The sequence below is a fragment of the Salmo salar genome, chromosome 03 (assembly GCF_965601325.2).
Source record: "Salmo salar chromosome 03, fSalSal1, whole genome shotgun sequence".
NCBI lineage: Eukaryota > Metazoa > Chordata > Actinopteri > Salmoniformes > Salmonidae > Salmo > Salmo salar.
In genome coordinates, this window is record NC_138293.1 from 99705501 (window position 1) to 99732813 (window position 27313).

A 27313-nucleotide genomic window follows, 5' to 3' on the forward strand; every position below is an offset into this window, starting at 1 on the left:
GATATATTAGGTTCAGAGGGGTGTTGTACTTTCTGACGTTACGTTGGGATATATTATGTTAGGTAGAGAAAGAGACATGCTGTGACATGTCACTGCTTGTTAACCTTTAACAATGACCAAAGGGAAGCTGGTGGATGTACAGTGTATCAGCATAGAAAGATAGAGACCTGCATACTCTCGAGATGTGGAAAAATACAAAACAGAAAACGGTGGCTCAAATTAAAAATGATGAATGATAAACAAATGTCAATGTTTTTTAAAATTATTTTCGGTATTTAGAACCATCATCAGTGTCAAGGATGAATCAATATAGAATCTACATATCAATAGAGCATCATAGTATCTCAGTAATTTGGAGAAGAGGTAGACTGGATGTTACAGAGGTGGGACGGTTATCAGCTCGAAACCCTGAGCTGCCTGCAGGTAAATCTGTATGGAGTGAACTGGCAGCCGGAAGGATAGAGCATTCAAAATCCCTGTATACTATCTACCATGTGACCTGGTTGGTATATTATCTACCATGTGACCTGGTTGGTATATTATCTACCATGTGACCTGGTTGGTACATTATCTACCATGTGACCTGGTTGGTATATTATCTACCATGTGACCTGGTTGGTATATTATCTACCATGTGACCTGGTTGGTATACTATCTACCATGTGACCTGGTTGGTATATTATCTACCATGTGACCTGGTTGGTATACTATCTACCATGTGACCTGGTTGGTATACTATCTACCATGTGACCTGGTTGGTATATTAGCTACCATGTGACCTGGTTGGTATATTATCTACCATGTGACCTGGTTGGTATATTATCTACCATGTGAACTGGTTGGTATATTATCTACCATGTGACCTGGTTGGTATATTATCTACCATGTGACCTGGTTGGTATACTATCTACCATGTGACCTGGTTGGTATACTATCTACCATGTGACCTGGATGGTATACTATCTACCAAGTGACCTGGTTGGTATATTATCTACCATGTGACCTGGTTGGTACATTATCTACCATGTGACCTGGTTGGTATACTATCTACCAAGTGACCTGGTTGGTATATTATCTACCATGTGAACTGGTTGGTATATTATCTACCATGTGACCTGGTTGGTATACTATCTACCATGTGACCTGGCTGGTATACTATCTACCATGTGACCTGGTTGGTATATTATCTACCATGTGACCTGGTTGGTATACTATCTACCATGTGACCTGGTTGGTATACTATCTACCATGTGACCTGGTTGGTACATTATCTACCATGTGACCTGGTTGGTATACTATCTACCATGTGACCTGGTTGGTATATTATCTACCATGTGACCTGGTTGGTACATTATCTACCATGTGACCTGGTTGGTATACTATCTACCATGTAACCTGGCTGGTATAGTATCTCCATGTGACCTGGTTGGTATATTACCTACCATGTGACCTGGCTGGTATATTATCTACCAAGTGACCTGGCAGGTATATTAACTACCATGTGACCTAGTTGGTTTATTATCTACCATGTGACCTGGTTGGTATATTATCTACCATGTGACCTGGTTGGTATATTATCTACCATGTGACCTGGTTGGTATATTATCTACCATGTGACCTGGCTGGTATACTATCTACCATGTGACCTGGTTGGTATATTATCTACCATGTGACCTGGTTGGTATATTTTCTACCATGTGACCTGGTTGGTATACTATCTACCATGTAACATTGCTGGTATATTATCTACCATGTGACCTGGCTGGTATAGTATCTACCATGTAACATTGCTGGTATATTACCTACCATGTGACCTGGCAGGTATAATATCTACCATGTGACCTGGTTGGTTTATTATCTACCATGTCACCTGGTTGGTATATTATCTACCATGTGACCTGGTTGGTATATTATCTACCATGTGACCTGGCAGGTATATTATCTACCATGTGACCTGGTTGGTTTATTATCTACCATGTCACCTGGTTGGTATACTATCTACCATGTGACCTGGTTGGTATATTATCTACCATGTGACTTGGTTGGTATACTATCTACCATGTGACCTGGCTGGTATACTACCTACCAAGTGACCTGGCTGGTATACTATCTGCCATGTGACCTGGTTAGTATACTATCTACCATGTGTCCTGGCTGTTATACTATCTACCATGTAACCTGGCTGGTATACTATCTACCATGTGACCTGGATGGTATACTATCTACCAAGTGACCTGGTTGGTATATTATCTACCATGTGACCTGGTTGGTACATTATCTACCATGTGACCTGGTTGGTATACTATCTACCAAGTGACCTGGTTGCAATATTATCTACCATGTTACCTGGTTGGTATATTATCTACCATGTGACCTGGTTGGTATACTATCTACCATGTGACCTGGCTGGTATATTATCTACCATGTGACCTGGTTGGTATATAATCTACCATGTGACCTGGTTGGTATACTATCTACCATGTGACCTGGAAGGTACACTATCTACCAAGTGACCTGGTTGGTATATTATCTCCATGTGACCTGGTTGGTATATTATCTACCATGTGACCTGGTTGGTATATTATCTACCATGTGACCTGGTTGGTATATTATCTACCATGTGACCTGGTTGGTATACTATCTACCATGTCACACATACTCACACCCGCACCCCCCCCCACACACACACACACACACACACACCCATACACACACACACCCACATACACACACACCCACATATGCACACACACACACACACACCCACATACGCACACACACACACACACACCCACATACGCACACACACACACACACACACACACACACACACACACACACACACACACACACACACACACACACACACACACACACACACACACACACACACACCCACATACGCACACACACACACACATGCACACACGCAGGCAAGCAGTCACAGATCAACATGTGCTTTCTATTGCTGTGGAAGAGAGCCTGCTCTCCACAGGCCAATGGATCTTTGTAAGTGTGTATGTATCTGCATGTGTGTGTGTGTGTATGCGTGTGTGTGTGTGTGTGTGTGTGTCTGTGTGTGTGTGTGTGTGTGTATGTGTGTGTGTGTGTGTCTGTGTGTGTCTGTCTGTCTGTCTGTCTCTGTGTGTGTGTGTGTGTGTGTGTGTGTGTGTGTGTGTGTGTGTGTGTGTGTGTGCTTGTGTGTGTGTGTGTATGTGTGTGTGTGTATACATTAACTCCGAAGGCGACTAGGGTCGAAATTAATCACATTAAGGGGAGATGGGACGGCTAGGACGGATGACCTCCATACACACACAGCAGAGTCCAGCCCCCTGATCAAATCAACTGCCAGACCAGTCATTACTTCACCACGTGACTCTGTGAGCTATAAGAACACAACAACAACAAGATACACAATTAGTAACCTGACGTGTTGGTCCCAATCCATTAGAGAATTTAATTAGTAACCTGACGTGTTGGTCCCATTCCATTAGAGAATTTAATTAGTAACCTGACGTGTTGGTCCCATTCCATTAGAGAATTTAATTAGTAACCTGATGTGTTGGTCCCATTCCATTAGAGAATTTAATTAGTAACCTGACGTGTTGGTGCCATTCCATTAGAGAATTTAATTAGTAACCTGACGTGTTGGTCCCATTCCATTAGAGAATTTAATTAGTAACCTGACGTGTTGGTCCCATTCCATTAGAGAATTTAATTAGTAACCTGACGTGTTGGTCCCATTCCATTAGAGAATTTAATTAGTAACCTGACGTGTTGGTCCCATTCCATTAGAGAATTTAATTAGTAACCTGACGTGTTGGTCCCATTCCATTAGAGAATTTAATTAGTAACCTGACGTGTTGGTCCCATTCCATTAGAGAATTTAATTAGTAACCTGACGTGTTGGTCCCATTCCATTAGAGAATTTAATTAGTAACCTGATGTGTTGGTCCCATTCCATTAGAGAATTTAATTAGTAACCTGACGTGTTGGTCCCATTCCATTAGAGAATTTAATTAGTAACCTGATGTGTTGGTCCCATTCCATTAGAGAATTTAATTAGTAACCTGACGTGTTGGTCCCATTCCATTAGAGAATTTAATTAGTAACCTGACGTGTTGGTCCCATTCCATTAGAGAATTTAATTAGTAACCTGACGTGTTGGTGCCATTCCATTAGAGAATTTAATTAGTAACCTGACGTGTTGGTCCCATTCCATTAGAGAATTTAATTAGTAACCTGATGTGTTGGTCCCATTCCATTAGAGAATTTAATTAGTAACCTGACGTGTTGGTGCCATTCCATTAGAGAATTTAATTAGTAACCTGACGTGTTGGTCCCATTCCATTAGAGAATTTAATTAGTAACCTGACGTGTTGGTCCCATTCCATTAGAGAATTTAATTAGTAACCTGACGTGTTGGTCCCATTCCATTAGAGAATTGAATTAGTAACCTGACGTGTTGGTCCCATTCCATTAGAGAATTTAATTAGTAACCTGACGTGTTGGTCCCATTCCATTAGAGAATTTAATTAGTAACCTGATGTGTTGGTCCCATTCCATTAGAGAATTTAATTAGTAACCTGACGTGTTGGTGCCATTCCATTAGAGAATTTAATTAGTAACCTGATGTGTTGGTCCCATTCCATTAGAGAATTTAATTAGTAACCTGACGTGTTGGTCCCATTCCATTAGAGAATTTAATTAGTAACCTGATGTGTTTGTCCCATTCCATCTCTTTCGGTCCGTGAACTTGTCACTGTGTTTGTCCCATTCCATCTCTTTCGGTCCGTGAACTTGTCACTGTGTTTGTCCCATTCCATGTCTTTCGGTCCGTGAACTTGTCACTGTGTTTGTCCCATTCCATCTCTTTCGGTCCGTGAACTTGTCACTGTGTTTGTCCCATTCCATCTCTTTCGGTCTGTGAACTTGTCACTGTGTTTGTCCCATTCCATGTCTTTCGGTCCGTGAACTTGTCACTGTGTTTGTCCCATTCCATCTCTTTCAGTCCGTGAACTTGTCACTGTGTGTGCTCTGTTGAGACAGCTTCTGAAGGGTAAATTGTAAACAAGGCAGGATGAAAGGTGAGAGACCTTGGTTGAAGGGGACCCTGGTCAAGAGTAGTGCACTATCTAGGGAATAGGGTCCCTGTCACTGTGATCTCACTGCCATCTCCAGTGTTCCCCCACTTCTAGATCAATAACTGACTTGAACAAAACCCAGTGTGTGTGTGGTGTGTGTGTGTGTGTGTGTGTGTGTGTGTGTGTGTGTGTGTGTGTGTGTGTGTGTGTGTGTGTGTGTGTGTGCGTGCGTGCGTGTGTGCGTCCGTGTGTGTGAGATGCTGGGTGTAGATTGACCAATAGGGAGAAGAACAGTGAGCGATAGCTCTGTGCAAGAACTGGAGAGGAAAGGACAAGTAAAGGGGAATGAAGGAAGAGGAGAGGAGCCTGGACTAAACAGGGATCAGCCTGGACTAAACAGGGATCAACCTGGACTAAACAGGTATCAGCCTGGACTAAACAGGTATCAGCCTGGACTAAACAGGGAACAGCCTGGACTAAACAGGGATCAGCCTGGACTAAACAGGGATCACCCTGGACTAAATAGAGATCAGCCTGGACTAAACAGGGATCAGCCTGGACTAAACAGGGATCAGCCTGGACTAAACAGGGATCACCCTGGACTAAATAGAGATCAGCCTGGACTAAACAGGGATCAGCCTGGATAAAACATGGATCAGCCTGGACTAAACAGGGATCAGCCTGGACTAAACAGGGATCAGCCTGGACTAAACAGGGATCAGCCTGGACTAAACAGGGATCAGCCTGGACTAAACAGGGATCAGCATGGACTAAACAGATATCAGCCTGGACTAAACAGGGATCAGCCTGGACTAAACAGAGATCAACCTGGACTAAAAAGGGATCAGCATGGACTAAACATAGATCAACCTGGACTAAACAGAGATCAGCCTGGACTAAAAAGGGATCAGTCTGGACTAAACAGGGATCAGCATGGACTAAACAGGGATCAGCATGGACTAAACAGAGATCAACCTGGACTAAAAAGGAATCAGCCTGGACAAAACAGAGATCAGCCTGGACTAAACAGGGACCACCCTGGACTAGACAGGGACCACCCTGGACTAAACAGGGATCAGCCGGACTAAACAGGGATCAACCTGGACATGGACAAGGACACACTCCTCTCTTCCCACCTCCTCTCTTCTCCCCTCCTCTCCTCTCTTCTCCTCCCCCTCTCCTCCTCACACTGACAGACAGACCATAACTTCTCCTTTTAGACACCGAAGTGACCTCCCATAGATTTCACATTCACTTCTGAACTATGAGGAGGACAGAGAGAGAGAGAGGGAGGGGGGGAGAGAGGTGAGAGGGAGGAAGGGAAAGAGAGGGAGGGAGCTAGAGAAGGATGGAGAAAGAGAGAGGGAGAGAGATAGACAGAGGGAGGTAGGGAGTGAGAGGGAAGGTGGGAGGTAGTGAGAGAGAGAGAGAGAGAGAGAGAGAGAGAGAGATGAATAGAGAATGAGAGGTCATCAGCATTCTGGACAGAGGGTCTGAGAAGAGGAGAAAAAGAGGGGGGGAGATGAGAGAGAGAGAAAGTGTGATAGAGAAGCATATATCAGTTCTGGACAACAAGGCTAAAAGAGAGAGAGAGCAAAATAGATAGAGAGGAGGTAGAGAGACCAAGGGAGAAAGAGAGAGAGAGACCGAGGGAGGAAGAGAGAGAGAGGGAGCGGAGGTTAAAGAGGACAGTAAATCTAAAACTCCTCCCCTGTACCCGTGGAAACAGAACAAGCCTATTACAATACAACGTCTGATTGATGTCCGCAGCTCAGGGTTTCTGTGTGTGTGTGTGTGTGTGTGTGTGTGTGTGTGTTTGTCAATCCAGCAGTCCATCAATTCTCCCTGTTTCTCCCATCTTCTATAAAAAACCCTGGGCCAGAGATGCATGCACACACACACACACACACACACACACACACACACACACACACACACACACACACACACACACACACACACACACACACACACACACACACACACACACACACACACAATCTGTGTCAGACTCTCTGCTGTAGGTTGATGGTTGTGTCCTAACCCTCAGGCGGTATCAGATGATATTTCTCTCTCTGCCTTGGAGAGTTTCAAACCTTGTCAGACGAGTGCAGGAGAAAAGTTCCCCTTATAGGGTGAATCTCAATTATATTTCCTAGTTTCCTTGCGTCGTATGGCTTTTTCTCAAAACCCATTGGAGAAAAATATAAGAGGGGACCCAGCAAACCAAAATTGTTTCTGTAAAAGTTCCCAAAACAATTGTTTGATCGCTGCAAATGTTCTCATAATAGAAAAACTGTCCAGTCGTGCTGATGATTACAGAATGTTTGTATAAAACATTAATCTGATGTTGCAAGAACGTTCCCAGAACACATTTAGTCTCTTCTTTAAAGGTTCCCAGAATGTTTCATTAGGTTGTGGGAACAGTCTGGTGGGAACATTGTGGGGACATCACAAAAGACATGTTCCCAAAACACTAAAACTGTCCAGTTGTGCTGACATTCAGATAATGTTTGTATCAGGGTGCTAAAAACATTCCTTTTATGTCAAACTGTAATGACATACTGTTCCTTTAAGTAGGAAGGGTCTTATTAAAGAGACAATCTGGGATTCAAACAACAACAAAGTGACCACCCCGCCTGCCACTATTTCAAATCAAATGTTATTAGTCACATGCACCGAATACAACAGGTGTAGTAGACCTTTAATGTTATTAGTCACATGCACCGAATACAACAGGTGTAGTAGACCTCACAGTGAAATGCTGAATACAACAGGTGTAGTAGACCTTACAGTGAAATGATGAATACAACAGGTGTAGACCTCACAGTGAAATGATGAATACAACAGGTGTAGTACACCTCACAGTGAAATGATGAATACAACAGGTGTAGTAGACCTCACAGTGAAATGCTGAATACAACAGGTGTAGTAGACCTTACAGTGAAATGATGAATACAACAGGTGTAGACCTCACAGTGAAATGATGAATACAACAGGTGTAGTAGACCTCACAGTGAAATGCTGAATACAACAGGTGTAGTAGACCTCACAGTGAAATGCTGAATACAACAGGTGTAGTAGACCTTTAATGTTATTAGTCACATGCACCGAATACAACAGGTGTAGTAGACCTTACAGTGAAATGCTGAATACAACAGGTGTAGTAGACCTTACAGTGAAATGCTGAATACAACAGGTGTAGTAGACCTTACAGTGAAATGATGAATACAACAGGTGTAGTAGACCTCACAGTGAAATGATGAATACAACAGGTGTAGTAGACCTCACAGTGAAATGATGAATACAACAGGTGTAGTAGACCTCACAGTGAAATGATGAATACAACAGGTGTAGTAGACCTCACAGTGAAATGATGAATACAACAGGTGTAGTAGACCTTACAGTGAAATGCTGAATACAACAGGTGTAGTAGACCTCACAGTGAAATGCTGAATACAACAGGTGTAGTAGACCTTACAGTGAAATGCTGAATACAACAGGTGTAGTAGACCTTACAGTGAAATGATGAATACAACAGGTGTAGTAGACCTCACAGTGAAATGATGAATACAACAGGTGTAGTAGACCTCACAGTGAAATGCTGAATACAACAGGTGTAGTAGACCTTACAGTGAAATGCTGAATACAACAGGTGTAGTAGACCTTACAGTGAAATGCTGAATACAACAGGTGTAGTAGACCTTACAGTGAAATGCTGAATACAACAGGTGTAGTAGACCTTACAGTGAAATGATGAATACAACAGGTGTAGACCTCACAGTGAAATGATGAATACAACAGGTGTAGTAGACCTCACAGTGAAATGATGAATACAACAGGTGTAGTAGACCTCACAGTGAAATGCTGAATACAACAGGTGTAGTAGACCTTACAGTGAAATGATGAATACAACAGGTGTAGTAGACCTCACAGTGAAATGATGAATACAACAGGTGTAGTAGACCTCACAGTGAAATGATGAATACAACAGGTGTAGTAGACCTCACAGTGAAATGCTGAATACAACAGGTGTAGTAGACCTCACAGTGAAATGATGAATACAACAGGTGTAGTAGACCTCACAGTGAAATGCTGAATACAACAGGTGTAGTAGACCTTACAGTGAAATGCTGAATACAACAGGTGTAGTAGACCTCACAGTGAAATGCTGAATACAACAGGTGTAGTAGACCTTACAGTGAAATGCTGAATACAACAGGTGTAGTAGACCTTACAGTGAAATGCTGAATACAACAGGTGTAGTAGACCTTACAGTGAAATGCTGAATACAACAGGTGTAGTAGACCTTACAGTGAAATGCTGAATACAACAGGTGTAGTAGACCTCACAGTGAAATGCTGAATACAACAGGTGTAGTAGACCTTACAGTGAAATGATGAATACAACAGGTGTAGTAGACCTCACAGTGAAATGCTGAATACAACAGGTGTAGTAGACCTCACAGTGAAATGCTGAATACAACAGGTGTAGACCTCACAGTGAAATGCTGAATACAACAGGTGTAGACCTCACAGTGAAATGCTGAATACAACAGGTGTAGTAGACCTCACAGTGAAATGCTGAATACAACAGGTGTAGTAGACCTCACAGTGAAATGATGAATACAACAGGTGTAGTAGACCTCACAGTGAAATGCTGAATACAACAGGTGTAGTAGACCTCACAGTGAAATGCTGAATACAACAGGTGTAGTAGACCTCACAGTGAAATGATGAATACAACAGGTGTAGACCTCACAGTGAAATGATGAATACAACAGGTGTAGACCTCACAGTGAAATGCTGAATACAACAGGTGTAGTAGACCTTACAGTGAAATGCTGAATACAACAGGTGTAGTAGACCTCACAGTGAAATGATGAATACAACAGGTGTAGTAGACCTCACAGTGAAATGATGAATACAACAGGTGTAGTAGACCTCACAGTGAAATGATGAATACAACAGGTGTAGTAGACCTCACAGTGAAATGCTGAATACAACAGGTGTAGTAGACCTTACAGTGAAATGCTGAATACAACAGGTGTAGTAGACCTCACAGTGAAATGCTGAATACAACAGGTGTAGTAGACCTTCACAGTGAAATGCTGAATACAACAGGTGTAGTAGACCTTACAGTGAAATGACTGAATACAACAGGTGTAGTAGACCTCACAGTGAAATGCTGAATACAACAGGTGTAGTAGACCTTACAGTGAAATGCTGAATACAACAGGTGTAGTAGACCTCACAGTGAAATGATGAATACAACAGGTGTAGTAGACCTCACAGTGAAATGCTGAATACAACAGGTGTAGTAGACCTCACAGTGAAATGCTGAATACAACAGGTGTAGTAGACCTTACAGTGAAATGATGAATACAACAGGTGTAGTAGACCTCACAGTGAAATGATGAATACAACAGGTGTAGTAGACCTCACAGTGAAATGATGAATACAACAGGTGTAGTAGACCTCACAGTGAAATGCTGAATACAACAGGTGTAGTAGACCTCACAGTGAAATGATGAATACAACAGGTGTAGTAGACCTCACAGTGAAATGCTGAATACAACAGGTGTAGTAGACCTTACAGTGAAATGCTGAATACAACAGGTGTAGTAGACCTTACAGTGAAATGCTGAATACAACAGGTGTAGTAGACCTTACAGTGAAATGCTGAATACAACAGGTGTCGTAGACCTTACAGTGAAATGCTGAATACAACAGGTGTAGTATACCTTACAGTGAAATGCTGAATACAACAGGTGTAGACCTCACAGTGAAATGCTGAATACAACAGGTGTAGACCTTACAGTGAAATGATGAATACAACAGGTGTAGTAGACCTCACAGTGAAATGCTGAATACAACAGGTGTAGACCTCACAGTGAAATGCTGAATACAACAGGTGTAGACCTCACAGTGAAATGCTGAATACAACAGGTGTAGACTTCACAGTGAAATGCTGAATACAACAGGTGTAGTAGACCTCACAGTGAAATGATGATTACAACAGGTGTTGTAGACCTCACAGTGAAATGATGAATACAACAGGTGTAGTTGACCTCACAGTGAAATGCTGAATACAACAGGTGTAGTAGACCTCACAGTGAAATGATGAATACAACAGGTGTTGTAGACCTCACAGTGAAATGATGAATACAACAGGTGTAGACCTCACAGTGAAATGATGAATACAACAGGTGTAGACCTCACAGTGAAATGCTGAATACAACAGGTGTAGTAGACCTTACAGTGAAATGCTGAATACAACAGGTGTAGTAGACCTCACAGTGAAATGATGAATACAACAGGTGTAGACCTCACAGTGAAATGATGAATACAACAGGTGTAGTAGACCTCACAGTGAAATGATGAATACAACAGGTGTAGACCTCACAGTGAAATGATGAATACAACAGGTGTAGACCTCACAGTGAAATGATGAATACAACAGGTGTAGACCTCACAGTGAAATGATGAATACAACAGGTGTAGACCTCACAGTGAAATGATGAATACAACAGGTGTAGACCTCACAGTGAAATGATGAATACAACAGGTGTAGTAGACCTTACAGTGAAATGCTACTTACGAGCCCCTAACCTACAGTGCAGTTTTAAAAAATATGGATAAGAATAAGAAATATAAGTAACAAGTAATTAAAGAGCAGCAGTAAAATAACAATAGCGATGGCACTGGTTAGTTGCGGTAATTGAGGTAATATATACATGTAGGTAGAGTTATTGAAGTGACTATGCATAGATGATAACAACAGAGAGTAGCAGCGGTGTAAAAGGGGGGGGGGGCAATGCAAATAGTCTGGGTATGTCACGCCCTGACCAGGTGAACTCTTCTATTTTGGTCAGGGTGTGGCATTTCTATAGTTTCTTTTCTATGTTTTTGGTATAGCCTTGCTTTGGGGCGTATTTCTATGTTGGGTTCTGTCGATTCCCAATCAGAGACAGCTGTCACTAGTTGCCTCTGATTGGGGAATCATATTTAAGTTCCTTTTCCCCCCACGATGTTTGTGGGTTGTTGTCTCTTTTTGTTGGAGCAGTAGCGATACGTTTATTTTCTGTTTTGACCGTGTTATTTCAGTCTGTAATAAATAACATGAGTTCGCTCCCAGCTGCGCCTTGGTCCACTTCTTCCTTCCTGCACGACGATCGTTACAGGGTATCCATTTGATTCGATGTTCAGGAGTCTTATGGCTTGGGGGTAGAAGCTGTTTAGAAGCCTCTTGGACCTAGACTTGGTGCTCCGGTACCGCTTGCCTTTCGGTAGCAGAGAGAACAGTCTATGACTAGGTTGGCTGGAGTCTTTGACAATTTTTAGGGCCTTCCTCTGACACCGCCTGGCATAGAGGTCCTGGAAGGCAGGAAGCTTGGCCCCAGTGATGTACTGGGCCGTTCGCACTACCCTCTGTAGTGCCTTGCGGTTGGAGGCCGAGTAGTTGCCATACCAGGCAGTGATGCAACCAGTCAGGATATTCTCGACGGGTAGACAACTGAGCAATGGAGGCAGGAGAATCCCGATTGCCTCTTCAACTGTCAAACCTGTGTAGTTCTGTCGAACAATCAGTCCATTTTAATTACATCTTCCTGTCTGGACCTTTATCAGCTCAGCTCTTTAGAACAGGGATCTTTACAACTTATCAGAGATGGTAGCTCTTTGGAACAGGGATCATTTCAACTTATTAGAGATGGTAGCTCTTTAGAACAGGGATCTTTTCAACTTATTATAGATGGCAGCGCTTTGGAAAAGGGATCTTGACAACTTATCAGAAATGGTAGCTCTTTAGAACAGGGATCTTTACAACTTATCAGAGATGGTAGCTCTTTGGAACAGAGATCTTTACAACTAATCAGAGATGGTAGCTCTTTGGATCAGGGATCTTTACTTATCAGCGATGGTAGCTCTTTAGAACAGAGATCTTTACAACTTGGTACAAGATGATAGATAATTGTAGTGACATCTCTTCCTCGCTCGCTTCATTCAATTCAATTTCAATTCAATTTAAGGGCTTTATTGTCATGGGAAACATATGTTTTCATTGCCAAAGCAAATGAAATAGATAATAAACAAAAGTGAAATAAACAATAAAAAAGGTACAGTAAACATTGCACTCACAATAGTTCCAAAAGAGTCAAGACATTTCAAATGTCATTTCATGTGCAAATAGTTAAAGTACAAAAGGGAAAATAAATAAACATAAATATAGGTTGTATTTACAGTGGTGTTGTTCTTCACTGGTTGTCATTTTCTTGTGGTAACAGGTCGCAAATCTTGCTGCTGTGATGGCATACTGGTATTTCACCCAATAGATATGGGAGTTTATCAAAATTGGATTTGTTTTCAAATTCTTGGTGGGTCTGTGTAATCTGAGGGAAATATTTGTCTCTAATATGGTCATACATTTGTACACTCTTGGCACTCTATCAACCAGCTTAACCTGGAATGCTTTTCCAAAAGTCTTGAAGGAGTTCCCCCATATGCTGAGCACTTGTTGGCTGCTTTTCCTTCACTCTGCGTTCCAACTCATCCCAAACCATCTCAGTTGGGTTGAGGTCAGGTGATTGTGGAGGCCAGGTCATCTGATGCAGCACTTACTCACTCTCCTTGGTCAAATAGCCTTTTCACAGCCTGGAGGTGTGTTGGGTCATTGACCTGTGTGGTGGCAAATTTTTGCATTACCATTTGAGGAGAGTTACAAACTTCACACATCAGTCAGAGTTATACTTATACTACATCTTTAACCTGTTATGGCCAGGGGGCAGTATTTTCACGGCTGGATAAAAAACATACCCGATTTAATCTGGTTACCACTCCTACCCAGTAACTAGAATATGCATATACTTATTACATATGGATAGAAAACACCCTAAAGTTTCTAAAACTGTTTGAATGGTGTCTGTGAGTATAACAGAACTCAAATGGCAGGTCAAAACCTGAGAGATTCCTTTACAGGAAGTGGCCTGTCTGACCATTTCTTGAACTTCTTTTCCATCTCTATCTTTTACTAAGGATCTCTGCTCTAACGTGACACTTCCTACGTCGTCCATAGGCGCTCAGAGCCCGGGAAAAAACAGAATGTCGTCATCCCAGCCCCAGGCTGAAACACATTATCGCCTTTCTCAAGTGGCCGATCAAGGGACTCTGGGCTTAGGCGCGTGACCCGACCGCCCCCGCCTTTGTGATTTTTTTCCTCTGTTTGCCGAAAAGGAGATTCCCTGTCGGAATATTATCGCTTTTCTACGAGAAAAATGGCGTAAAAATTGATTTTAAACAGCGGTTGACATGCTTCGAAGTACGGTAATGGAATAATTAGAATTTTTTTGTCACGAATTGCGCCATGCGCCCGACCCTTCTTTACCATTTCGGATAGTGTCTGGAACGCACGAACAAAACGCCGCTATTCGGATATAACGATGGATTATTTTGGACCAAACCAACATTTGTTATTGAAGTAGCAGTCCTGGGAGTGCATTCTGACGAAGACAACAAAAGGTAATGAAACTTTTATAATAGTAAAGCTGATATTGGTGAGTGCTAAACTAAATAGCTAGCCCGTGATGCCTGGGCTATGTACTTAGAATATTGCAAAATGTGCTTTCACCAAAAAGCTATTTTAAAATCGGACATATCGAGTGCATAGAGGAGGTCTGTATCTATAATTCTTAAAATAATTGTTATGCTTTTTGTGAACGTTTATCGTGAGTAATTTAGTAAAATGTTAGCGAATTCCCCGGAAGTTTGCGGGGGGTATGCTAGTTCTGAACGTCACATGCTAATGTAAAAAGCTGGTTTTTGATATAAATATGAACTTGATTGAACAAAACATGCATGTATTGTATAACATAATGTCCTAGGGTTGTCATCTGATGAAGATCATAAAAGGTTAGTGCTGCATTTAGCTGTCTTCTGGGTTTTTGTGACATTATATGCTAGCTTGAAAAATGGGTGTCTGATTATTTCTGGCTTGGTACTCTGCTGACATAATCTAATGTTTTGCTTTCGTTGTAAAGCCTTTTTGAAATCGGACAGTGTGGTTAGATAAAGGAGAGTCTTATCTTTAAAATGCTGTGAAATAGTCATCTGTTTGAAAAATGTAAGTTTTTGTATTTTAGAGGAGTTTGTATTTCGCGCCACGCCCATCATTGGATATTGGAGCAGGTGTTCCGCTAGCGGAACGTCTAGATGTAAGAGGTTAATAATAAGAGCTTTGCAAAAGCACTTGACTTTCAATGATGCGCTATCTCTAATGAACCATTAAAAAGTGACTACACAAAAGTACAAAGAGCTTTTATAGCCAAGATACACCCCTTTCAACGTACATGACAAACCACAGATACATAGAATGGGTCACAAGGTTAAGTTTTGTATGAAATATATCTATAAAACATAGCAGACAGCAACTGCTGTATCAACAGTGTTCATTATATAGACCGGTGTCTGGTCCTCCTACTCCAAACTGGAACCGTCTCTCCCTGGTACGGTATAGAACAGAACCATTAGCTCATCCAATGGAATGCTCTTTAGGTGTTATTATCAAAAGACATCGTAAATCTCCTCTGTCAGTGCTCTCTCATAGAGGCCCGTCCTCAGTAAGACACACACACATATGTAGACAATGTTCCAAGCTGTCCTCTTCCCTTTCTGATATTCTGCATAGCACCAGGGACATGTGAAAGACAAGCCTGACCTCACCCCTCTCTGGGCCCCAAGTGACTGAGCCCCAGCTGAGGGAAGACGTGCAACTGTCAACACCAGAGTCCAAAGGGATACATTCTAATGACAAGTATCTCACATAAGCATATTATGCAAATAAAACATCTTAATTATCTATGCTACCCAACTAATTCTGATTAATCCGCCACACATGTTGTAAAACAAATGATAGTCCCACTAAGCTCAAACCAGATGGGATGGCGTATCGCTGCAGAATGCTGTGGTAGCCATGCTGGTTAAGTATGCCATGAATTCTAAATAAATCACAGACAGTGTCACCAGCAAAGCACCCCCACACCATCACACCTACTCTGCATCTCAATAAGACACAGAAGATCGAACCAAAAATCTCAAATGTGGACTCATAGTTTTGATGTCTTCACTATTTTTGCACAATGTAGAAAATAGTAAAAATGAATAAAACCCCTTGAATGAGTAGGTGTGTCCAACATTTTGACTGGTACTGTATATGTTGAAGAGGGTGGGGCTCAAGCTGCATCCCTGTCTCATCCCACGGCCCCTTCTCTCTCTCTTTCTACCTTCTCTCTCTCTTTCTCTCTCTCACTCTCTATTAATCCAATTCAATTCAAAGGCTTTTTTTGGCATGGGAAAAATATGTTAACATTTGCAAAGCATGTGAAATAGATAATAAACAAAAGTGAAATGAACAATAGAAATTAACAGTAAACATTACACTCACAATAGCTCCAAAAGAGTCAAGACATTTCAAATGTCATATCATGTGCAAATAGTTAAAGTACAAAAGGGAAAATAAATAAACAAAAATATGGGTTGTGTTTACAATGGTGTTTGTCCTTCACTGGTTGCCCTTTTCTTGAGACAACAGGTCACAAATATTGCTGTGATGGAACACTGTGGTATTTCACCCAGTAGATATGGGAGTTTACCAAATTAGATTTTTTTTAAAATTCTTTGTGGATCTGTGTAATCTGAGGGAAATATGTGTCTCTAATATGGTCATACATTTGGCAGGAGGTTAGGAAGTGCAGCTCAGTTTCCACCTCATTTTGTGGGCAGTGCGTACATAGCCTGTCTTCTCTTGAGAGCCAGGTCTGCCTACGGCAGCCTTTCTCAATAGCAAGGCTATGCTCACTGAGTCTGTACATAGTCAAAGCTTTCCTTAAGTTTGGGTCAGTCACAGTGGTCAGGTATTCTGCCACTGTGTACTCTCTGTTTAGGGCCAAATAGCATTCTAGTTTGCTGTTTTTTTGTTAATTCTTTCCAATGTGTCAAGTAGTCGATCTCTCTCTCTCTTTCCACCCCTCTCTTGTTCTCTCTTTCTCTCTCTGTCTCACTCTCTTTCTCTCGCTGTCCTCCATCTCTCCTTCTCTTTCTCTCCGTCTCTCTCTCTTTCGTCAGAGGGGAGGTCTGGAGAGAGAGATTGTCATGCCTGATGGATCACCCCAGACACTCAGACAAACCATCTCTGTCTTTCTACACACACACACACGCACGCACGCACGCACGCACGCACGCACGCACAGCACACACACACACACACACACACACACACACACACACACACACACACACACACACACACACACACACAGTGCCCTCCATAATTATTGGGACAGTGACCATTTTGTTTGTTATTTTGGCTCTGTTCTCCAGCACTTTGAGTTTGAAAGGATACAATGACTATGAGGTTAAAGTGCAGATATAGTCCTCCACGCTTCTATATTAATGTGGATGCTACCATGATTACGGACAGTCCTGAGTTAATCGTGAATAATGTTGAGTGAGAAAGTTACAGACACAGAAATATCATACCCACAAGACATGCTAACCTCTCACCATTACACTAACAGGGGAGGTTAGCATACCTCCAAGACATGCTAACCTCTCACCATTACACTAACAGGGGCGGTTAGCATACCTCCAAGACATGCTAACCTCTCCCCATCACAATAACAGGGGAGGTTAGCATACCTCCAAGACATGCTAACCTCTCACCATTACACTAACACGGGAGGGTAGAATTTTTTTACATATATATTTGTGCATCTGTAACTTTCTGACTCCAAAATGACACAATAAATTGTTTACAATTCATTTCTATTGGGCACCGAATAATCTAAACACAACCAAAACAAACAGCAAATGCAACCAACAAGTTTGTAGAGTCACAAGCTTGACGTAGTCATTGCATGCTAGTGTCATGATGTTGCCCTCTGGGTTTTCTATGCACCATCCCCCGACCTCTATACTTCTGACACAAGGCTGTGTGAAGGCGGTCGTAAATTCCAAAGAGAATGTCCTGCCTAACAGGCCACAGTAAAGAGACAGAGTGTTTTCATGGAGAGAACAAAGGATTCTTCCACCTCACAGAATTGGAGAACCGAACGACATTTATGTTCTGGAGAAGGTATAAAAGATCGGTGAAGATTCCAGCTATGAACTGGTCCGCTTGGTATAATTTTATGAAACCCATTAGAGACAATATGGCCATATTACCATACTAAGGTTTATATACTAGCCTCAGCGATGAGACTTACATCTAATGGTTGTATAAAATGATTTAATAAGATTAAAGCTATTTGGAATATGTTGAGATGCTATGTACTGATGTTAATGTGAGAGAATTGTATTTCTGTTCAAAGCTTAACTAAGTCATCGGCACGCCCCCAGGGACACAGACAGGACAAGGCGTCATGTGACAGCTTTTCTATATTCAGTATAAAATCCCCACCCAGAATTTCTTTCTTTAGACCAGCTTACCTCAGAAGAGAGAGCCAAGGTTTGACCATGCATCCCTCTACTGAACTTTAACCATACCACGTGGTTAAACTTTTAGACTATCAATACCGACAGAATAATAACAAGTCTTTGATATTAGTTACTAGTCTGCAGCTAGAAATTCGGTATCATTGAACGTGAAGACCGACGAAACATCCATTCTATAACGACATTAATGAATGTCGCTTTGAAAGATCCATTCTAACCAAGAGAGAGAGAGAGAGAGAGAGGGAACTCTCCAACAGAACGACCTCTCCAACAAGGATCCCGACGACACACTGAGCGTAAATATATATTGATTGCAATTGTTCCCGAATGAGTGAGCGTTCATGTGCAAAGGATTAGCATATCAATTGTTAATATTTATCAACTCTGTTGTGCCTTCTCAGCTGACCCCCCACTACTCTTTTGTTTAACAAGCCGCCATGCCGGTTTAGCCCACTAGGGCACATTCCTCCACCATTTTGTAACGATACCAACTGTTTTGTATGCTTTCTGTGAATTACTTAGTTTAGTAAATAAATGATTTTAAGACAATAGATGTATGGATGACTTAGTGAAGACTGGGTTCGTGCAGATAACAACAATTTACGATGTTTGGAATGAGACTGGACAAGGTAAAGAATACACCATTTAAACCAGAAGATAATCGGTCAGATACTATAATATAATATAATATATAATGTTATAATATAGGAAAGTTATATTAGGAAAATTATAACTTTGTCATCTGAATATTTTCCTTGGTGCCCCGATCTCCTAGTTAATTACAGTTAAACGATTAATCAGTTTAATCGCGTAATAATAATTACAGGGAGTTATTTGATAAACATGTCTTCAGTTTAATGGTGCCCAAAGACACGACACTAGGAATATGGGAGCAAATACTAAACGTTTCACTACTTTAACCTCCCTGGGCAAGGTGGGCTAGTCAACAGCCAGTGGAATCGCGTGGCGCGAAATACAAATACCTCATAAATGCTATAACTTCAATTTCTCAAACATATGACTATTTTACACCATTTTAAAGACAAGACTCTCGTTAATCTAACCACATTGTCCGATTTCAAAAAGGCTTTACAGCGAAAGCAAAACATTAGATTATGTCAGGAGAGTACCCTGCCAAAAATAATCACACAGCCATTTTCAAAGCAAGCATATATGTTACAAAAATCAAAACCACAGCTAAATGCAGCACTAACCTTTGATGATCTTCATCAGATGACACTCCTAGGACATTATGTTATACAATACACGCATGTTTTGTTCAATCAAGTTCATATTTATATAAAACAACAGCTTTTTACTTTAGCATGTGATGTTCAGAACTAGCATACCCACCGCAAACTTCCGGTGAATTTACAAAATTACTCACGATTAAGGTTCACAAAATACATAACAATTATTTTAAGAATTATAGATACAGAACTCCTTTATGCAATCGCGGTGTCAGATTTTAAAATAGCTTTTCGGCGAAAGCACATTTTGCAATATTCTAAGTAGATAGCCCAGCCATCACGGCTAGCTAATTTGACACCCACCAAGTTTGGCCCTCACCAAACTCAGATTTACTATAAGAAAAATGTGATTACCTTTGCTGTTCTTCGTCAGAATGCACTCCCAGGACTTATACTTCTAACAACACAAATGTTGTTTTGGTTCCAAATAATCCATAGTTATAATCAAATAGCTCCGTTTTGTTCGTGCGTTCAGGTCAGTATCCGAAGGGTGACGCGCGAGCGCATTTCGTGACAAAAAAATTCTAAATATTCCAATACCGTACTTCGAAGCATGTCAAACGCTGTTTAAAATCAATTTTTATGCTATTTTTCTCATAAAATAGCGATAATATTCCAACCAGGCAACGTTGTATTCATTCAAAGACTTAAAGAAAAACATGGAGTCGTCTCGTGGACGCACATCTCCAGTGTCATTGTTCCCTGCCTGACCACTCACAAAAACTCCTGCTGTTTTTTGCCCAGAGACTGCAGAGACGTCATTCCACTTTCTGGCGCCTTCTGAGAGCCAATGGAAGCCTTAGAAAATGTCACGTTACAGCAGAGATGCTGTATTTTTGATAGAGATGCCACAGAAAGGAGAACAAATTGTCAGACAGGGCACTTCCTGTATGGAATCTTCTCAGGTTTTGGCCTGCCATATGAGTTCTGTTATACTCACAGACACCATTCAAACAGTTTTAGAAACTTTAGAGTGTTTTCTATCCAAATCTACTAATTATATGCATATTCTCGTTTCTGGGCAAGAGTAGTAACCAGTTTAAATCGGGTATGTTTTTTATCCGGCCGTGCAAATACTGCCCCCTAGCCCCAACAGGTTTACACATATAGTTGAATATGTCCCAATAATTTTGGTCTTCTAAAATGGGGGGACTATGTACAAAAAAAAATATTGCTTCACTGGCTCAACAATTACGGAGAGTGCACTGTACTACACTTAGAAAAAAAAGGTGCTATCTAGAACCTAAAATGGTTCTTCGGCTGTCCCTATAGGAGAACCCTTTTTGTTTCCATTTAGAACTCTTTTGGTTCCAGGTAGAACCCTATTGGGTTCCATGTAGAACCCTTTCCCCAGAGGATTCTACATGAAACCCAAATTGAGTTCTTCCTGGAACCAAAAAGGATTCTACCTGGAACCAAAAAAGATTCTACCTGGAACCAAAAAGGATTCTACTTGGAACCAAAAAAGATTCTACCTGGAACCAAAAATGATTCTCCTATGGGGACATCCAAAGAACCCTTTTGGATCCATTTTTTCTAAGAGCGTAGGTCAGGAAAAGAGTGGGATACATGAGAGGAAAAGAGGGAAAGAGAAAGAGAGAGCAAGACAGAAAAAAGAGGAGACAGTGATAGGTAGAAAGAGAGGAGGGGAAGAATCAATATTTAATATATAAAGCGGACGACCATAAACTACAAGACTTTTATTTATTATGCCCCTAGAGATAACACACACACACACATGCACGAACGCACGCACGCACGCAAACACGCGCGCACGCACACACGCACGCACACACAAATGCGCGCACACACACACGCACGCACACACAAATGCACACACACACACACACAAATGCACACACACACACACACACAAACACACACAAATGTACGCACACACACACACACACACACACAAATGCACGCACGCCACACACACACACAGAAATGCACTCACACACACACACACATACACACAAATGCACACACACACAAACACATGCACAGAAATGCACTCACACACAAACACATGCACGCACACACACGCACGCACGCGCACGCAGATGCACACACACAAATGCGCACACAAACACACACACACACACACAAACACACACACACACACAAATGCACACACACACACACACACACACACACAAATGCACGCACACACACTGAGCCTTCTGTTTCTCCAGAGCAACCAGATTCAAGACTTAGACTAAAACTCTATTCATTTAAGAGCAAAGAAATCTTACATGGGGGAGATGGAGATGGAGAGATGACAGAGGGGAGGAGAGGTGATGGAGAGATGACAGAGGGGAGGAGAGGAGATGGAGAGATGACAGAGGAAGAGGAGATGGAGAGATGACTGAGAGGAGAGGAGATGGAGAGATGACAGAGGAGTGGAGATGGAGAGATGACAGAGGAAGAGGAGATGGAGAGATGACAGAGGGGAGGAGAGGAGATGGAGAGATGACAGAGGGGAGGAGAGGAGATGGAGAGATGACAGAGGAAGAGGAGATGGAGAGATGACTGAGAGGAGAGGAGATGGAGAGATGACAGAGAGGAGAGGAGATGGAGAGATGACAAAGGAGAGGAGATGGAGAGATGACAGAGGGGAGGAGATGGTGAGATGACAGAGGTGAGGAGAGGAGATGGAGAGATGACAGAGGGGAGGAGATGGTGAGATGACAGAGGTGAGGAGAGGAGATGGAGGGCCGTCAGAAGAGTGGCCAGGGCAGTGTTTCTCAATCTTGGTCCTGGGAACCTAAATGGGTGCACATTGCAGTTTTTGCCCTAGCCCCAACATACCTGATTCAAATGAAAGGCTTAATCATGAGGTGATTGGTTGAATCAGGTGTGTGAGTGGTAATGAAAGGCTTAATCATGAGGTGATTGTTAGAATCAGGTGTGTGAGTGGTAAAGAAAGGCTTAATCATGAGGTGATTGGTTGAATCAGGTGTGTGAGTGGTAATGAAAGGCTTAATCATGAGGTGATTGGTTGAATCAGGTGTGTGAGTGGTAGGGTGGCATGTGGAGCTCATCCCTCCTCTTTCACCTGGAAACATTAATGTCAACGTAACAAACTAGGTCACATCTGGCACAGGATCAGTGATGCATTCAATATGTCCATACTGTCTATACACACCATTATATACTGTCTATACTGTCTATAGACACCATTAAATACAGTCTATACACACCCATTAAATATACAGTCTATACTGTCTATAGACACCATTAAATACAGTCTATACACACCATTATATACAGTCTATAGACACCATTATATACTGTCTATACTGTCTATAGACACCATTATTACACACCATTATATACAGTCTATACTGTCTATAGACACCATTAAATACAGTCTATACACACCATTATATACAGTCTATAGACACCATTATATACTGTCTATACTGTCTATAGACACCATTATATACTGGCTATACACACCATTATATACTGGCTATACACACCATTATATACTGTCTATATTGTCTATACACACCATTATATACAGTCTATAGACACCATTATATACTGCCTATACACACCATTATATACTGTCTATATTGTCTATACACACCATTATATACAGTCTATAGACACCATTATATACTGTCTATACACACCATTACATACTGTCTATACACACCATGATATACTGTCTATACTGTCTATACACACCATTATATACTGTCTATACACACCATGATATACAGTCTATACTGTCTATAGACACCATTATATACTGTCTATACACACCATTATATACTGTCTATACACACCATTATATACTGTCTATATTGTCTATACACACAATTATATACTGTCTATAGACACCATTACATACTGTCTATACACACCATTATATACTGTCTATACTGTCTATACACACCATTATATACTGTCTATAGACACCATTATATACTGTCTATACTGTCTATAGACACCACTATATACTGTCTATACTGTCTATAGACACCATTATATACTGTCTATACTGTCTATAGGCACCATTATATACTGTCTATACACACACCATTATATACCGTCTATACTGTCTATACACACCATTATATACTGTCTATAGACACCATTATATACTGTCTATTCACACCATTATCAAATCAAAATCAAATGTATTTATAAAGCCCTTCTTACATCAGCTGATATCTCAAAGTGCTGTACAGAAACCCAGCCTAAAACCCCAAACAGCAAGCAATGCATGTGTAGAAGCACGTTATATACTGTCTATACACACTATTATATACTATTTATACACACCATGATATACTGTCTATACACACCATTATATACTGTCTATACTGTCTATACACACCATTAAATAATGTATATAGACTCCATTATATACTGTCTATACACACCATTATATACTGCCTATACACACCATTATATACTGTCTATACTGTCTATACACACCATTTTTATACAGTCTATAGACACCATTATATACTGTCTATACACACCATTATATACTGTCTATAGACACCATTATATACTGTCTATACACACCATTATATACTGCCTATACACACCATTATATACTGTCTATACTGTCTATACACACCATTTTATACAGTCTATAGACACCATTATATACTGCCTATACACACCATTATATACTGTCTATACTGTCTATACACACCATTTTATACAGTCTATAGACACCATTATATACTGCCTATACACACCATTATATACCTGTCTATAGACACCATTATTGTCACACCCTGATCTGTTTCACCTGTCTTTGTGCTTAAACACTTCCATTTTCCGGTCACAACTTGCAGACTTGTTTACGTGCTGCTGTGCGTTTTGTTGCCAATCTTATTTTGCTACCTGACAACTTTACGGTTTTTACTTTTTGAATACCGTTTATATTTTTTGTTTTTCCCTCACTCAACTTTTTTCATTCAACTTTTTCACCCCGGAGGTTTTATCTGGACATGGTTCGTCAGGACTTCAAACAGCCGAAGCTAAGTAACATTAACATGATGCCTTCTAATTGCAGTCGTTGTACTTATAATATACAGGAGAACGATCGCCTTACGGCGAGGATAGCTGGGCTGCAAGCCCAGCTTCAGACGCAATCGTTAGGCAAGGGTAATTTCAGTGTAGGAAAGGATGAAACAGCGTCTGTGCCACCAGTAAGTACAGATAGTAACGTTAGTATAAACCCCCTCGCACGGTCCCCGCAGCCGGACAACTTTCTCATGGCTTCTGGAGGGAAACGCTGTAGGAATGCTCAACCGGTGTCGCTTATTCAGCCGACAGAAACTTTCAACCGGTACTCCCCATTAAGCGAGTCGGAGTCGGAGGCCGAAACTTCTCTGGTCTCTGCTCCTCCCGTTGTGGGGTCTGAGACGCCGACGGCTCCCACCATTAGCTCTGACAAATTGAAAACCCTAGTCATTGGCGACTCCATTACCCACAGTATTAGACTAAAAACGACTCATCCATCGATCATACACTGTTTACCAGGGGGCAGGGCTACCGACGTTAAGGCTAATCTAAAGACGGTGCTGGCTAAAGCTATAACTGGCGAGTGTAGAGAGTATAGAGATATTGTTATCCACGTCGGCACCAACGATGTTAGGATGAATCAGTCAGAGGTCACCAAGCGCAACATAGCTTCAGCGTGTAAATCAGCCAGAAAGATGTGTCGGCATCGATTAATTGTCTCTGGCCCCCTCCCAGTTAGGGGGAGTGATGAGCTCTACAGCAGAGTCTCACAACTCAATCGCTGGTTGAAAACTGTTTTCTGCCCCTCCCAAAAGATAGAATTTGTTTCTGGGACTCACCCACAAACAGGACCAAGCCTGGCCTGTTGAGGAGTGACGGACTCCATCCTAGCTGGAGGGGTGCTCTCATCTTATCTACGAACATAGACAGGGCTCTAACTCCTCTAGCTCCACAATGAAATAGGGTGCAGGCCTGGCAGCAGGCTGTTAGCCAGCCTGCCAGCTTAGTGGAGTCTGCCACTAGCACAGTCAGTGTAGTCAGCTCAGCTTTCCCCATTGAGACCGTGTCTGTGCCTCGATCTAGGTTGGGCAAAATTAAAAATGGCGGTGTTCGCTTTAGCAATCTCACTAGTATAAAGACCTCCTCCATTCCTGCCATTATTGAAAAAGATTGTGATACCTCACATCTCAAAATTGGGTTACTTAATGTTAGATTCCTCACTTCCAAGGCAGTTATAGTCAATGAACTAATCACTGATCATAATCTTGATGTGATTGGCCTGACTGAAACATGGCTTAAGCCTGATGAATTTACTGTGTTAAATGAGGCCTCACCCCCTGGTTACACTAGTGACCATATCCCCCGCTCATCCCGCAAAGGTGGAGGTGTTGCTAACATTTATGATAGCAAATTTACATTTACCCCCAAAAAAACAACAACGACGTTTTCGTCTTTTGAGCTTCTAGTCATGAAATCTATGCAGCCTACTCAATCACTATTTATAGCTACTGTTTACAGGCCTCCTGGGCCATATGCAGCGTTCCTCACTGAGTTCCCTGAATTCCTATCGGACCTTGTAGTCATCGCAGATAATATTCTAATTTTTGGTGACTTTAATTTTCACATGGAAAAGTCCACAGACCAACTCCAAAAGGCTTTCGGAGCCATCATCGACTCAGTGGGTTTTGTCCAACATGTCTCTGGACCTACTCACTGCCACAGTCATACTCTGGACCTAGTTTTGTCCCATGGAATAAATGTTGTGGATCTTAATGTTTTTCCTCATAACCCTGGACTATCGGACCACCATTTTATTACGTTCGCAATCGCAACAAATAATCTGCTCAGACCCCAACCAAGAAGCATTAAAAGTCGTGCTATAAATTCTCAGACAACCGAAAGATTCCTTGATGCCCTTCCAGACTCCCTCTGCCTACCCAAGGACGTCAGAGGACAAAAATCAGTTAACCACCTAACCGAGGAACTCAATTTAACCTTGCGCAATACCCTAGATGCAGTTGCACCCCTAAAAACTAAAAACATTTGTCATAAGAAACTAGCTCCCTGGAAAACAGAAAATACACGAGCTCTGAAGCAAGCTTCCAGAAAATTGGAACTGAAATGGCGCCACACCAAACTGGAAGTCTTCCGACTAGCTTGGAAAGACAGTACCGTGCAGTATCGAAGAGCCCTCACTGCTGCTCGATCATCCTATTTTTCCAACTTAATTGAGGAAAATAAGAACAATCCGAAATTTCTTTTTGATACTGTCGCAAAGTTAACTAAAAAGCAGCATTCCCCAAGAGAGGATGGCTCTCACTTCAGCAGTGATGAATTCATGAACTTCTTTGAGGAAAAGATCATGATCATTAGAAAGCAAATTACGGACTCCTCTTTAAATCTGCGTATTCCTCCAAAGCTCCGTTGTCCTGAGTCTGCACAACCCTGCCAGGACCTAGGATCAAGGGAGACACTAAAGTGCTTTAGTACTATATCTCTT